Genomic DNA, 17980 nt, shown 5'->3' on the forward strand with positions numbered 1-17980 from the left:
CTGAGTTTCTGATGGAATTGTCCTTCATGCTCCAGCGCCTGAGCTGCTCCACAAACACTGTGATTTATGCCGTGACCCAGACTCAGTTCAGAGAGCAGGTGAAGAATGTGCTGAAATATCCCTTTAATACAATTGTTAAATTAATTCAATAATCAGAGGAGGAGGAGGGGCCTGTCACCATGGAGACAGAACGGGGGAGGGGACTGTCACCATGGAGACAGAGCGGGGGAGGGGCCTCTCACCATGGAGACAGAGCGGGGGAGGGGACTGTCACCATGGAGACAGAGCGGTGGAGGGGACTGTCACCATGGAGACAGAGCGGGGGGGCCTCTCACCATGGAGACAGAGCGGGGGAGGGGACTGTCACCATGGAAATAGAGCGGGGGAGGGACTGTCACCATGGAAACAGAGCGGGGGAGGGGCCTCTCACCATGGAGACAGAGCGGGGGAGGAGACTGTCACCATAGAGACAGAGCGGGGGAGGAGACTGTCACCATGGAGACAGAGCGTGGGAGGAGACTGGCAACATGGAGACAGAGCGGGGGAGGGGACTGTCACCATGGAGACAGAGCGGGGGAGGGGACTGTCACCATGGAGACAGAGCGGGGGAGGGGACAGTCACCATGGAGACAGAGAGGGGGAGGAGACTGACACCATGGAGACAGAGGAGGGGGAGGAGACTGTCACCATGGAGACAGAGCGGGGGAGGGGACTGTCACCATGGAGACAGAGCGGTGGAGGGGACTGTCACCATGGAGACAGAGCGGGGAGGGGACTGTCACCATGGAGACAGAGGAGGGGAGGGGACTGTCACCATGGAGACAGAGCGGGGGAGGGGACTGTCACCATGGAGACAGAGCGGGGGAGGTTACTGTCACCATGGAGACAGAGCGGGGGAGGGGCCTGTCACTATGGAGACAGAGCGGGGGAGGGGCCTCTCACCATGGAGACAGAGCGGGGGAGGGGACTGTCACCATGGAGACAGAGCGGTGGAGGGGACTTTCACCGTGGAGACAGAGCGGAGGGGTGCCTCTCACCATGGAGACAGAGCGGGGGAGGGGCCTGTCACCATGGAGACAGAGCGGGGGAAGGGACTGTCACCATGGAGACAGAGCGGGGGAGGCGACTGTCACCATGGAGACAGAGCGGGGGAGGGGCCTGTCACCATGGAGACAGAGCGGGGGAGGGGACTGTCACAATGGAGACAGAGCGGGGGAGGGGACTGTCACCATGGAGACAGAGCGGGATAGGGGACTGTCACCATGGAGACTGAGCGGGGGAGGGGCCTGTCAACATGGAGACAGAGCGGGGGAGGGGCCTCTCACCATGGAGACAGAGCGGGGGAGGGGCCTGTCACCATGGAGTCAAAGCGGGGGAGGGGCCTGTCACCATGGAGACAGAGCGGGGGAGGGGACTGTCACCATGGAGACAGAGCGCGGGAGGGGACTGTCACCATGGAGACAGAGCGCGGGAGGGGACTGTCACCATGGAGACAGAGAGGGGGAGGGGACTGTCACCATGGAGACAGAGCGGGGGAGGAGACTGTCACCATGGAGACAGAGCGGGGGAGGGGACTGTCACCATGGAGACAGAGCGGGGGAGGGGACTGTCACCATGGAGACAGAGCGGGGGAGGGGACTGTCACCATGGAGACAGAGAGGGGAGGGGACTGTCACCATGGAGACTGAGAGGGGAGGAGACTGACACCATGGAGACAGAGAGGGGGAGGGGACTGTCACCATGGAGACAGAGCGGGGGAGGGGACTGTCACCATGGAGACAGAGCGGGGGAGGGGACTGTCACCATGGAGACAGAGCGGGGGAGGGGACTGTCACCATGGAGACAGAGCGGGGGAGGGGACTGTCACCATGGAGACAGAGCGGGGGAGGGGACTGTCACCATGGAGGCAGAGCGGGGGAGGGGACTGTCACCATGGAGACAGAGCGGGGGAGGGGCCTCTCACCATGGAGACAGAGCGGGGGAGGGGCCTGTCACCATGGAGTCAAAGCGGGGGAGGGGCCTGTCACCATGGAGACAGAGCGGGGGAGGGGACTGTCACCATGGAGACAGAGCGGGGGAGTGAAGGGAGTGGGGGCGGGGTCTGTTTCCAGAATAACGGTACTGGGGGCGGGGTCTGTTTCCAAGGTGACGGTGAATGGGGGCGGGGTCTGTTTCCAGAGTGACGGGATTGGGGGCGGGGTCTGTTTCCAAGGAGACAGGAGTGGGGGCGTGGTCTGTTTCCCGGGTGACGGGAGTGGGGGCGGGGTCTGTTTCCATGGTGACGGGAGTGGGGGCGGGGTCTGTTACCAAGGTGACGGGAGTGGGGGCGGTGTCTGTTTCCAGGGTGACGGGAGTGGGGGCGGGGTCTGTTTCCCGGGTGACGGGAGTGGGGGCGGGGTCTGTTTCCAAGGTGACGGGAGTAGGGGCGGTGTATGTTTCCATGGTGACGGGAGTGTGGGCGGGGTCTGTTTCCATGGTGACGGAGTGGGGGCGGGGACTGTTACCAAGGTGACGGGAGTGGGGGCGGGGACTGTTACCAAGGTGACGGGAGTGGGGGGGGGTCTGTTTCCAGGGTGACGGGAGTGGGGGCGGGGTCTGTTTCCAGGGTGACGGGAGTGGGGGCGGGGTCTGTTACCAGATTGACGGGAGTGGGGGCGGTGTCTGTTTCCAGAGTGACGGGAGTGGGGGCGGTGTCTGTTTCCAGAGTAACGGGAGTGGGGGCGGGGCCTGTTTCCAGAGTGACGGGAGTGGGGGCGATTTCTGTTTCCAGGGTGACGGGAGTGGGGGCGGGGTCTGTTTCCAGGGTGACGGGAGTGGGGGCGGGGTCTGTTTCCAGGGTGACGGGAGTGGGGGCGTGGTCTGTTTCCAAGGTGACGGGAGTGGGGGCGGGGTCTGAATCTTTCTGATTCTTTTATAATCCCTTTCAAACTAAAAGAATCCTGATAATTATTGATAATTCTTTATAATAATTTATAAACATTTACTGACCTTTACAACCTTTATAAACTGTTTTTAATTCTTCCTCTCACTTTGTAAATCTTCATAATCTTTATGATTGTCGGTGATTTATTATCCTTTATGAGATTTTATTCTGATTTATTAACTGTTACATTCAATGCCCTGGACAGAACACATTGAAAATGATCCCCGTGGATTACTCTCAATTCAAACAGATCACAGAGCATATCATTGAAAATGGCCGCAGCACATGTCACGTAAAATGGCCGCAGTGAAGGTGACATCATACAGACCACAGAGCATATCATTTAAAATGGCCGTACCACATGTCGCTTAAAATGGCCGCAGTGAAGGTGACATCAAACAGACCAGAGAGCACGTCATTTAGAATGGCCGCAGCACATGTCGCTTAAAATGGCCGCGGTGCAGGTGACATCAAACAGACAACAGTGCATATCATCAGATCGAAGTGGCCTTTGTTAAAACCAGCTGGAGTGGTACTGAGTCCCACACACACACCAGGAAACAGCCAATTCAATTCAGACCTCTAATAATGCCAGCTGGAGTGGTACTGAGCCCCACTCACACACCAGATAAGAGCCAATTGAATTTGAGCCTATATTAATACCAGCTGGAGTGGTACTGAGGCTCATTCACACGCCGGGAAAGAACCAATTCAATCCAGGCCCCTATTAATACCAGCTGGAGTAAAATTAACTCCCATTTACACACCAGGAAAGAGCCAATTCAATCCAGGTCTCTATTAATACCAGATGGAGAGGGACTGAGTCTCACTCACACACGGGGAAAGAGCCAATTCAATCCAGGCCTCTATTTACACCAGCTGGAGTGGTACTGAGTCCCATCCACACACCAGGAAAGAGCGAATTGAAACCGAGCCTATATTAACACCAGCTGGAGTGGTACTGAGTCCCACTGACACACCAGGAAAGAGCCAATTCAACGCAAACCTTTATTAATACCAGCTGGAGTGGTACTGAGCCCCACTCACACACCAGGAACAAGCTAATTAAAGCCAGACCGCCATTGATACCAGCTGGAGTGGGACTGAGACCCACTCACACACCAGGAAAGAGCCAATTCAATCCAGACCTCTATTAATACCAGCTGGAGTGGAATTAACTCCCACTCACACAACAGGAAAGAGCCAATTCAATCCAGGCCTCTATTAACACCAGGTGGAGTGGTACTGAGTCCCACAAACACAGCAGGAAAGGGACAGTTCATTACAGGCCTCTATTAATACCAGCTGCAGTGGAATTAACTCCCACTCAAACTCCAGGAAAGAGCCAATTCAAGACACGCCTCTATTAATACCAGCTGGAGTGGCACTGAGTCCCACTCACACCACGAGAGAGCCAATTCTATCGAGGCTTATATCAATACCAGCAGGAGTGGTATTGAGTCCCACTCACACACCAGGAAAGAGCCAATTCTATCGAGGCTTATATCAATGCCAGCAGGAGTGGTACTGAGCCCCACTCACGAACCAGGAAAGAGCAAATTCAATCCAGGCATCCAATAATACCAGCTGGAGTGGTACTGAGTCCCACTCACACACCAGGAAAGAGCCAATTCAATCCAGGCCTCCATTAATAACAGCTGGAGTGGTACTGAGTCCCACTCACACACCAGGAAAGAGCCAATTCAATCCAGGCCTCCATTAATACCAGCTGGAGTGGTACTGAGTCCCACTCACAAACTCAGATAGAGCCAGTTCAATCCAGGCCTCTATTAATACCAATTGGAATGGTACTGAGGCCCACTCACACACCATGAAAGAGCGAATTCAATCCAGACCTCTATTAATACCAGCTGGAGTGGCACTGAGTCCCACTCAAACACCAGGAGAGAGCCAATTCAATCCAGGCTTCTATTAATACCAACAGGAGTGGTACTGAGTCCCACTCACAAACCAGGAAAGAGCCAATTCAATCGAAACCTCCATGAACACCAGCTGGAGTGGTACTGAGTCCCACTCACACACCAGGAAAGAGGCAATTCTACCCAGGCCTCTATTAATGCCAGCTGGAGTGGTACTGAGCCCCACTCACGCACCAGGAAAGAGCCAATTCAATCGAAACCTCCATGAACACCAGCTGGAGTGGTACTGAGTCCCACTCACACACCAGGAAAGAGGCAATTCTATCCAGGCCTCAATTAATACCAGCTGGAGTGGTACTGAGTCCCACTCACACACCAGGAAAGAGGCAATTCTTTCCAGGCCTCTATTAATGCCAGCTGGAGTGGTACTGAGCCCCACTCATGCACCAGGAAAGAGCCAATTCAATCGAAACCTCTCTGAACACCAGCTGGAGTGGTACTGAGTCCCACTCACACACCAGGAAAGAGGCAATTCTATCCAGGCCTCAATTAATACCAGCTGGAGTGGTACTGAGTCCCACTCACGCACGAGGAAAGAGGTAATTCTATCCAGGCCTCTATTAATGCCAGCTGGAGTGGTACTGAGTCCAACTCACACACCAGGAAAGAGCCAATTCAATCCAGACCTCTATGAATACCAGCTGGAGTGGTACTGAGTCACACTCACACACCAGGAAAGAGCCAAATCAAACCAGACCTCTATTAATACCAGCTGGAGAGGTACTGAGCCCCACTCACACACCAGGAAAGAGGCAATTCAATCCAGACCTCTTAATACCAGCTGGAGTGGTACTGAGTCCCACTCACACACCAGGAAAGAGTCAATTCAATCCAGACCTCTATTAATACCATCTGGAGTGGTACTGAGTCCCACTCACACACCAGGAAAGAGGCAATTCAATCCAGACCTCGATAAATACCAGCTGGAGTGGGACTGAGTCCCACTCACACACCAGGAAAGAGCCAAATCAATCCAAACCTCTATTAATACGAGCTGGAGTGGTACTGAGTCCCACTCACACACCAGGAAAGAAGCAATTCAATCCAGGCCCCTATTAATACCAGCTGGAGTGGAACTGAGTCTCACTCACACACCAGGGAAGAGCCATTTCGATCCAGGGCTCTATCGATAGCGACTGGAGTGGCACCGAGTCCCCCTCACACACCAGAAAGAGTCAATTTAAACCGGCCCTCTATTAATACCAGCTGGAGTGGTACTGAGTCCCACTCACACACCAGGAAAGAGCCAAATCAAACCAGACCTCTATTAATACCAGCTGGAGAGGTACTGAGCCCCACTCACACACCAGGAAAGAGGCAATTCAATCCAGGCCTCTATTAATGCCAGCTGGAGTGGTACTGAGCCCCACTCACGCACCAGGAAAGAGCCAATTCAATCGAAACCTCCATGAACACCAGCTGGAGTGGTACTGAGTCCCCCTCACACACCAGGAAAGAGGCAATACTATCCAGGCCTCAATTAATACCAGCTGGAGTGGTACTGAGCCCCACTCAAACACCAGGAAAGAGCCAATTCAATCCAGCCTTCGATTAAAAACAGCTAGATTGGTACTGAGCCCCACTCACGAACCAGGAAAGAGCCAATTCAATCCAGACCTCTATGAATACCAGCTGGAGTGGTACTGAGTCACACTCACACACCAGGAAAGAGGCAATTCAATCCAAACCTCATAATACCAGCTGGAGTGGTACTGAGTCCCACTCACACACCAGGAAAGAGCCAATTCAATCCAGACCTCTTAATACCAGCTGGAGTGTTACTGAGTCCCACTCACACACCAGGAAAGAGCCAATTCAATCCTGACCTCTATTAATACCAGCTGGAGTGGTACTGAGTCCCAGTCACACACATGGAAAGAGTCAATTCAATCCAGGCCTCCATTAATACTAGCTGGAGTGGTACTGAGTCCCACTCACAAACACAGAAAGAGCCAGTTCAATCCAGGCTTCTATTAATACCAGCTGGAATGGTACTGAGGCCCACTCACACACCATGAAAGAGCCAATTCTATCCAGACCTCTATTAATACCAGCTGGAGTGGCACTGAGTCCCACTCACACACCAGGAGAGAGCCAATTCAATCCAGGCTTCTATTAATACCAACAGGAGCGTTACTGAGTCCCACTCACACACCAGGAAAGAGGCAATTCTATCCAGGCCTCTATTAATGCCAGCTGGAGTGGTACTGAGCCCCACTCACGCACCAGGAAAGAGCCAATTCAATCGAAACCTCTCTGAACACCAGCTGGAGTGGTACTGAGTCCCACTCACACACCAGGATAGAGGCAATTCTATCCAGGCCTGAATTAATACCAGCTGGAGTGGTACTGAGTCCCACTCACGCACGAGGAAAGAGGCAATTCTATCCAGGCCTCTATTAATGCCAGCTGGAGTGGTACTGAGTCCAACTCACACACCAGGAAAGAGCCAATTCAATCCAGACCTCTATGAATACCAGCTGGAGTGGTACTGAGTCACACTCACACACCAGGAAAGAGCCAAATCAAACCAGACCTCTATTAATACCAGCTGGAGAGGTACTGAGCCCCACTCACACACCAGGAAAGAGGCAATTCAATCCAGACCTCTTAATACCAGCTGGAGTGGTACTGAGTCCCACTCACACACCAGGAAAGAGTCAATTCAATCCAGACCTCTATTAATACCATCTGGAGTGGTACTGAGTCCCACTCACACACCAGGAAAGAGGCAATTCAATCCAGACCTCGATAAATACCAGCTGGAGTGGGACTGAGTCCCACTCACACACCAGGAAAGAGCCAAATCAATCCAAACCTCTATTAATACGAGCTGGAGTGGTACTGAGTCCCACTCACACACCAGGAAAGAAGCAATTCAATCCAGGCCCCTATTAATACCAGCTGGAGTGGAACTGAGTCTCACTCACACACCAGGGAAGAGCCATTTCGATCCAGGGCTCTATCGATAGCGACTGGAGTGGCACCGAGTCCCCCTCACACACCAGAAAGAGTCAATTTAAACCAGCCCTCTATTAATACCAGCTGGAGTGGTACTGAGTCCCACTGACTCACCAGGAAGGAGCCAATTCAATCCAGACCTCTATTAATACGAGCTGGATTGGTACTGAGTCCCACTCACTCACCAGGAAGGAGCCAATTCAATCCAGACCTCTATTTATACCAACTGGAGTGGTACTGAGCCCCACTCACTCACCAGGAAAGAGCCGATTCAATCCAGACCTCTATGAATAACAGCTGGAGTGGTACTCAGTCCCACTCAAACACCAGGAAAGAGCTAAATCAATCCAGACCTCTATTAATACCAGCTGGAGTGGTACTGAGTCCCACTCACACACCAAGAAAGCGTCAATTCAAACCAGGCCTCTATTAGAATTAGAATTAGAATTAGAATTCGAATTAGAATTAGAATATTACAGCGCAGTACAGGCCCTTCGGCCCTCGATGTTGCGCCGATCATCTGACCTACACTATTCCATTTACATCCATATGTCTATCCAATGACCACTTAAATGCCCTTAAAGTTGCCGAGTCTACTACTGTTGCAGGCAGGGCTTTCCACGCCCCTACTACTCTCTGCGTAAAGAAACTACCTCTGACATCTGTCCTATATCTTTCACCCCTCAACTTAAAGCTATGTCCCCTCGTGTTTGCCATCCTCATCCGAGGAAAAAGACTCTCACTATCCACCCTATCTAACCCTCTGATTATCTTGTATGTCTCTATTAAGTCACCTCTCCTCCTCCTTCTCTCTAACGAAAACAACCCCAAGTCCCTCAGCCTTTCCTCGTAAGACCTTCCTTCCATACCAGGCAACATCCTAGTAAATCTCCTCTGCACCCTTTCCAAAGCTTCGACATCCTTCCTATAATGCGGTGACCAGAACTGCACGCAATACTCCAGGTGCGGCCTCACCAGAGTTTTGTACAGCTGCATCATGACCCCGTGGCTCTGAAACTCGATCCCCCTACTAATAAAGGCTAACACACCATATGCCTTCTTAACAGCCCTATTAACCTGGGTAGCAACTTTCAGGGATTTATGTACCTGGATACCAAGATCTCTCTGCTCATCTACACTACCAAGAATCTTCCCATTAGCCCAGTACTCTGCATTGCTGTTACTCCTTCCAAAGTGAATCACCTCACACTTCTCCGCATTAAACTCCATTTGCCATCTCTCAGCCCAGCTCTGCAGCCTATCTATGTCCCTCTGTACCCTACAACACCCTTCGACACTATCCACAACTCCACCGACCTTCGTGTCATCCGCAAATTTACTAACCCACCCTTCTACACCCTCATCCAGGTCGTTTATAAAAATGACAAACAGCAGTGGCCCCAAAACAGAACCTTGCGGTACACCACTAGTAACTAAACTCCAGGATGAACATTTGCCATCAACCATCACCCTCTGTCTTCTTTCAGCTAGCCAATTTCTGATCCAAAGCTCTAAATCACCTTCAACCCCATACTTGCGTATTTTCTGCAATAGCCTACCGTGGGGAACCTTATCAAACGCCTTACTGAAATCCAGATACACCACATCCACGGCTTTACCCTCATCCACCTGTTTGGTCACCTTCTCGAAAAACTCAATAAGGTTTGTGAGGCACGACCTACCTTTCACAAAACCGTGCTGACTATCGCAAATGAACTTATTCTTTTCAAGATGATTATAACTCCTGTCTCTTATAACCTTTTCCAACATTTTACCCACAACCGAAGTAAGGCTCACAGGTCTATAATTACCAGGGCTGTCTCTACTCCCCTTCTTGAACAAGGGGACAACATTTGCTATCCTCCAGTCCTCCGGCACTACTCCTGTCGACAATGACGACTTGAAGATCAACAACAACGGCTCTGCAATCTCCTCCCTGGCTTCCCAGAGAATCCTAGGATAAATCCCATCTGGCCCAGGGGACTTATCTATTTTCACTCTTTCCAAAATTGCTAACACCTCCTCCTTGTGAATCTCAATCCCATCTAGCCTAGTAGGCTGTAACTCAGTAATCTCCTCGGCAACATTTTCTTTCTCTACTGTAAATACTGACGAAAAATATTCATTTAACGCTTCCCCTATCTCCTCTGATTCCGCACACAACTTCCCACTACTATCCTTGATTGGCCCTGTTCTAACTCTTATCATTCGTTTATTCCTGATATAGGAAGGAGCCAATTCAATCCAGACCTCTATTAATACCAGCTGGAGTGGCACTGAGCCCCACTCACTGACCAGGATGGAGCCTATTCAATCCAGTCTATTGATAACAGCTGGAGTGGTACTGAGCCCCACTCACTCACCAGGATGGAGCCAATTCAATCCAGACCTCTATTAATACCAGCTGGAGTGGAACTGAGTCCCACTCACACACCAGGAAAGAGTCAATTCAAACCAGGCCTCTATTAATACCAGCTGGAGTGGAACTGAGTCCCACTCACACACCAGGAAAGAGTCAATTCAAACCAGGCCTCTATTAATACCAGCTGGAGTGGAACTGAGCCCCACTCACACACCAGGATTGAGGCAATACAATCCACACCTCGATAAATACCAGCTGGAGTGGGACTGAGCCCCACTCACTCACCAGGAAAGAGCCAAGTCAATCCAGGCCTCTATTAATACCAGCTGGAGTGGTACTGAGCCCCACTTACTCACCAGGAAAGAGCCAATTCAATCCAGGCCTCCATTAATACCAGCTGGAGTGGTACTCAGCCGCACTCACTCACCAGGATGGAGCCAATTCAATCCAGACCTCTATGAGTACAAGCTGGTGTGGCACTGAGCCCCACTCACACACCAGGAAAGAGCCAATTCAATCCAGACCTCTAATACTACCAGCTGGAGTGATACTGAGCCCCACTCACTCACCAGGAAGGAGCCAATTCAATCCAGACCTCTATTAATACCAGCTGGAGTGGCACTGAGCCCCACTCACTCACCAGGAAAGAGCCAAGTCAATCCAGGCCTCTATTAATACCAGCTGGAGTGGTACTGAGCCCCACTTACTCACCAGGAAAGAGCCAATTCAATCCAGGCCTCCATTAATACCAGCTGGAGTGGTACTCAGCCGCACTCACTCACCAGGATGGAGCCAATTCAATCCAGACCTCTATGAGTACAAGCTGGTGTGGCACTGAGCCCCACTCACACACCAGGAAAGAGCCAATTCAATCCAGACCTCTAATACTACCAGCTGGAGTGATACTGAGCCCCACTCACTCACCAGGAAGGAGCCAATTCAATCCAGACCTCTATTAATACCAGCTGGAGTGGCACTGAGCCCCACTCACTGACCAGGATGGAGCCTATTCAATCCAGTCTATTGATAACAGCTGGAGTGGTACTGAGTCCCACTCACTCACCAGGATGGAGCCAATTCAATCCAGACCTCTATTAATACCAGCTGGAGTGGTACTGAGTCCCACTCACACACCAGGAAAGCGCCAAATCAATCCAGACCTCTATTAATACCAGCTGGAGTGGCACTGAGTCCAACTCACACACCAGGAAAGAGGCAATTCAATCCTTATCTCTATTAATACCAGCTGGAGTGGTACTGATCCCCACTCACACACCAGGAAGGAGCCAATTCAAACCAAACCTCTTTTGATACCAGCTGGAGTGGAACTGAGTCCCACTCACACACCAGGAAAGAGTCAATTCAATCCAGACCTCCATTAATACCAGCTGGAGTGGACCTGAGTCCCACTCACACACCAGGAAGGAGCCAATTCAATCCAGACCTCTATTAATACCATCTGGAGTGGTACTGAGTCCCACTCACACACCAGGAAAGAGGCAATTCAATCCAGACCTCGATAAATACCAGCTGGAGTGGTACTGAGTCCCACTCACACACCAGGAAAGAGTCAATTTAATCCAGACCTCTATTATTACCATCTGGAGTGGTACTGAGTCCCACTCACACACCAGGAAAGAGGCAATTCAATCCAGACCTCGATAAATACCAGCTGGAGTGGGACTGAGTCCCACTCACACACCAGGAAAGAGGCAATTCAATCCAGACCTCGATAAATACCAGCTGGAGTGGGACTGAGTCCCACTCACACACCAGGAAAGAGCCAATTCAATCGAAACCTCCATGAACACCAGCTGGAGTGGTACTGAGTCCCACTCACACACCAGGAAAGAGGCAATTCTATCCAGGCCTCAATTAATACCAGCTGGAGTGGTACTGAGTCCCACTCACACACCAGGAAAGAGGCAATTCTTTCCAGGGCTCTATTAATGCCAGCTGGAGTGGTACTGAGCCCCACTCAAACACCAGGAAAGAGCCAATTCAATCCAGACCTCTATGAATACCAGCTGGAGTGGTACTGAGTCACACTCACACACCAGGAAAGAGGCAATTCAATCCAAACCTCTTAATACCAGCTGGAGTGGTACTGAGTCCCACTCACACACCAGGAAAGAGGCAATTCAATCCAGACCTCTTAATACCAGCTGGAGTGGGACTGAGTCCCACTCACACACCAGGAAAGAGCCAATTCAATCCTGACCTCTATTAATACCAGCTGGAGTGTTACTGAGTCCCACTCACACACCAGGAAAGAGCCAATTCAATCCTGACCTCTATTAACACCAGCTGGAGTGGTACTGAGTCCCAGTCACACACATGGAAAGAGTCAATTCAATCCAGGCCTCCATTAATACTAGCTGGAGTGGTACTGAGTCCCACTCACAAACACAGAAAGAGCCAGTTCAATCCAGGCCTCTATTAATACCAGCTGGAATGGTACTGAGGCCCACTCACACACCATGAAAGAGCCAATTCAATCCAGACCTCTATTAATACCAGCTGGAGTGGCACTGAGTCCCACTCACACACCAGGAGAGAGCCAATTCAATCCAGGCTTCTATTAATACCAACAGGAGTGTTACTGAGTCCCACTCACACACCAGGAAAGAGGCAATTCTATCCAGGCCTCTATTAATGCCAGCTGTAGTGGTACTGAGCCCCACTCACGCACCAGGAAAGAGCCAATTCAATCGAAATCTCTCTGAACACCAGCTGGAGTGGTACTGAGTCCCACTCACACACCAGGAAAGAGGCAATTCTATCCAGGCCTCAATTAATACCAGCTGGAGTGTTACTGAGTCCCACTCACGCACGAGGAAAGAGGCAATTCTATCCAGGCCTCTATTAATGCCAGCTGGAGTGGTACTGAGTCCAACTCACACACCAGGAAAGAGCCAATTCAATCCAGACCTCTATGAATACCAGCTGGAGTGGTACTGAGTCACACTCACACACCAGGAAAGAGCCAAATCAAACCAGACCTCTATTAATACCAGCTGGAGAGGTACTGAGCCCCACTCACACACCAGGAAAGAGGCAATTCAATCCAGACCTCTTAATACCAGCTGGAGTGGTACTGAGTCCCACTCACACACCAGGAAAGAGTCAATTCAATCCAGACCTCTATTAATACCATCTGGAGTGGTACTGAGTCCCACTCACACACAGGAAAGAGGCAATTCAATCCAGACCTCGATAAATACCAGCTGGAGTGGGACTGAGTCCCACTCACACACCAGGAAAGAGCCAAATCAATCCAAACCTCTATTAATACGAGCTGGAGTGGTACTGAGTCCCACTCACACACCAGGAAAGAAGCAATTCAATCCAGGCCCCTATTAATACCAGCTGGAGTGGAACTGAGTCTCACTCACACACCAGGGAAGAGCCATTTCGATCCAGGGCTCTATCGATAGCGACTGGAGTGGCACCGAGTCCCCCTCACACACCAGAAAGAGTCAATTTAAACCAGCCCTCTATTAATACCAGCTGGAGTGGACCTGAGTCCCACTCACACACCAGGAAGGAGCCAATTCAATCCAGACCTCTATTAATACCATCTGGAGTGGTACTGAGTCCCACTCACACACCAGGAAAGAGGCAATTCAATCCAGACCTCGATAAATACCAGCTGGAGTGGTACTGAGTCCCACTCACACACCAGGAAAGAGTCAATTTAATCCAGACCTCTATTATTACCATCTGGAGTGGTACTGAGTCCCACTCACACACCAGGAAAGAGGCAATTCAATCCAGACCTCGATAAATACCAGCTGGAGTGGGACTGAGTCCCACTCACACACCAGGAAAGAGGCAATTCAATCCAGACCTCGATAAATACCAGCTGGAGTGGGACTGAGTCCCACTCACACTCCAGGAAAGAGCCAATTCAATCGAAACCTCCATGAACACCAGCTGGAGTGGTACTGAGTCCCACTCACACACCAGGAAAGAGGCAATTCTATCCAGGCCTCAATTAATACCAGCTGGAGTGGTACTGAGTCCCACTCACACACCAGGAAAGAGGCAATTCTTTCCAGGGCTCTATTAATGCCAGCTGGAGTGGTACTGAGCCCCACTCAAACACCAGGAAAGAGCCAATTCAATCCAGCCTTCGATTAAAAACAGCTAGATTGGTACTGAGCCCCACTCACGAACCAGGAAAGAGCCAATTCAATCCAGACCTCTATGAATACCAGCTGGAGTGGTACTGAGTCACACTCACACACCAGGAAAGAGGCAATTCAATCCAAACCTCTTAATACCAGCTGGAGTGGTACTGAGTCCCACTCACACACCAGGAAAGAGGCAATTCAATCCAGACCTCTTAATACCAGCTGGAGTGGGACTGAGTCCCACTCACACACCAGGAAAGAGCCAATTCAATCCTGACCTCTATTAATACCAGCTGGAGTGTTACTGAGTCCCACTCACACACCAGGAAAGAGCCAATTCAATCCTGACCTCTATTAACACCAGCTGGAGTGGTACTGAGTCCCAGTCACACACATGGAAAGAGTCAATTCAATCCAGGCCTCCATTAATACTAGCTGGAGTGGTACTGAGTCCCACTCACAAACACAGAAAGAGCCAGTTCAATCCAGGCCTCTATTAATACCAGCTGGAATGGTACTGAGGCCCACTCACACACCATGAAAGAGCCAATTCAATCCAGACCTCTATTAATACCAGCTGGAGTGGCACTGAGTCCCACTCACACACCAGGAGAGAGCCAATTCAATCCAGGCTTCTATTAATACCAACAGGAGTGTGACTGAGTCCCACTCACACACCAGGAAAGAGGCAATTCTATCCAGGCCTCTATTAATGCCAGCTGTAGTGGTACTGAGCCCCACTCACGCACCAGGAAAGAGCCAATTCAATCGAAATCTCACTGAACACCAGCTGGAGTGGTACTGAGTCCCACTCACACACCAGGAAAGAGGCAATTCTATCCAGGCCTCAATTAATACCAGCTGGAGTGTTACTGAGTCCCACTCACGCACGAGGAAAGAGGCAATTCTATCCAGGCCTCTATTAATGCCAGCTGGAGTGGTACTGAGTCCAACTCACACACCAGGAAAGAGCCAATTCAATCCAGACCTCTATGAATACCAGCTGGAGTGGTACTGAGTCACACTCACACACCAGGAAAGAGCCAAATCAAACCAGACCTCTATTAATACCAGCTGGAGAGGTACTGAGCCCCACTCACACACCAGGAAAGAGGCAATTCAATCCAGACCTCTTAATACCAGCTGGAGTGGTACTGAGTCCCACTCACACACCAGGAAAGAGTCAATTCAATCCAGACCTCTATTAATACCATCTGGAGTGGTACTGAGTCCCACTCACACACAGGAAAGAGGCAATTCAATCCAGACCTCGATAAATACCAGCTGGAGTGGGACTGAGTCCCACTCACACACCAGGAAAGAGCCAAATCAATCCAAACCTCTATTAATACGAGCTGGAGTGGTACTGAGTCCCACTCACACACCAGGAAAGAAGCAATTCAATCCAGGCCCCTATTACTACCAGCTGGAGTGGAACTGAGTCTCACTCACACACCAGGGAAGAGCCATTTCGATCCAGGGCTCTATCGATAGCGACTGGAGTGGCACCGAGTCCCCCTCACACACCAGAAAGAGTCAATTTAAACCAGCCCTCTATTAATACCAGCTGGAGTGGTACTGAGTCCCACTGACTCACCAGGAAGGAGCCAATTCAGTCCAGACCTCAATTAATACCAGCTGGATTGGTACGGAGTCCCACCGACTGACCAGGAAGGAGCCAATTCAATCCAGACCTCTATTAATACGAGCTGGATTGGTACTGAGTCCCACTCACTCACCAGGAAGGAGCCAATTCAATCCAGACCTCTATTTATACCAACTGGAGTGGTACTGAGCCCCACTCACTCACCAGGAAAGAGCCGATTCAATCCAGACCTCTATGAATACCAGCTGGAGTGGTACTGAGTCCCACTCAAACACCAGGAAAGAGCTAAATCAATCCAGACCTCTATTAATACCAGCTGGAGTGGTACTGAGTCCCACTCACACACCAAGAAAGCGTCAATTCAAACCAGGCCTCTATTAATACCAGCTGGAGTGGAACTGAGTCCCACTCACACACGAGGAAAGAGTCAATTCAAACCAGGCCTCTATTAATACCAGCTGGAGTGGAACTGAGTCCCACTCACACACCAGGAAAGAGTCAATTCAAACCAGGCCTCTATTAATACCAGCTGGAGTGGAACTGAGCCCCACTCACACACCAGGATTGAGGCAATACAATCCACACCTCGATAAATACCAGCTGGAGTGGGACTGAGCCCCACTCACTCACCAGGAAAGAGCCAAGTCAATCCAGGCCTCTATTAATACCAGCTGGAGTGGTACTGAGCCCCACTTACTCACCAGGAAAGAGCCAATTCAATCCAGGCCTCTATTAATACCAGCTGGAGTGGTACTCAGCCGCACTCACTCACCAGGATGGAGCCAATTCAATCCAGACCTCTATGAGTACAAGCTGGTGTGGTACTGAGCCCCGAACACACCAGGAAAGAGCCAATTCAATCCAGACCTCTAATACTACCAGCGGGAGTGATACTGAGCCCCACTCACTCACCAGGAAGGAGCCAATTCAATCCAGACCTCTATTAATACCAGCTGGAGTGGCACTGAGCCCCACTCACTGACCAGGATGGAGCCTATTCAATCCAGTCTATTGATAACAGCTGGAGTGGTACTGAGTCCCACTCACTCACCAGGATGGAGCCAATTCAATCCAGACCTCTATTAATACGAGCTGGAGTGGTACTGAGCCCCACTCACTCACCGGAAAAGAGCCAATTCAATCCAGACCTCTATGAGTACAAACTGGTGTGGTACTGAGCCCCACTCACTCACCGGGAAAGAGCCAATTCAATCCAGGTCTCTAGGAATACCAGCTGGAGTGGAACTGAGTCCCACTCAAACACCAGGAAAGCGCCAAATCAATCCAGACCTCTATTAATACCAGCTGGAGTGGTACTGAGTCCCACTCACACACCAGGAAAGAGCCAAATCAATCCAGACCTCCATTAATACCAGCTGGAGTCATACTGAGTCCCACTCACACACCAGGAAAGAGCCAATTCAATCCAGACCTCTAATACTACCAGCGGGAGTGATACTGAGCCCCACTCACTCACCAGGAAGGAGCCAATTCAATCCAGACCTCTATTAATACCAGCTGGAGTGGCACTGAGCCCCACTCACTGACCAGGATGGAGCCTATTCAATCCAGTCTATTGATAACAGCTGGAGTGGTACTGAGTCCCACTCACTCACCAGGATGGAGCCAATTCAATCCAGACCTCTATTAATACGAGCTGGAGTGGTACTGAGCCCCACTCACTCACCGGAAAAGAGCCAATTCAATCCAGACCTCTATGAGTACAAACTGGTGTGGTACTGAGCCCCACTCACTCACCGGGAAAGAGCCAATTCAATCCAGGTCTCTAGGAATACCAGCTGGAGTGGAACTGAGTCCCACTCAAACACCAGGAAAGCGCCAAATCAATCCAGACCTCTATTAATACCAGCTGGAGTGGTACTGAGTCCCACTCACACACCAGGAAAGAGCCAAATCAATCCAGACCTCCATTAATACCAGCTGGAGTGGCACTGAGTCCAACTCACACACCAGGAAAGAGGCAATTCAATCCTTATCTCTATTAAAACCAGCTGGAGTGGTACTGATCCCCACTCACACACCAGGAAGGAG

Source organism: Heterodontus francisci, chromosome 39 (genome assembly GCF_036365525.1).
Source record: "Heterodontus francisci isolate sHetFra1 chromosome 39, sHetFra1.hap1, whole genome shotgun sequence".
Taxonomy (NCBI): Eukaryota; Metazoa; Chordata; class Chondrichthyes; order Heterodontiformes; family Heterodontidae; genus Heterodontus; species Heterodontus francisci.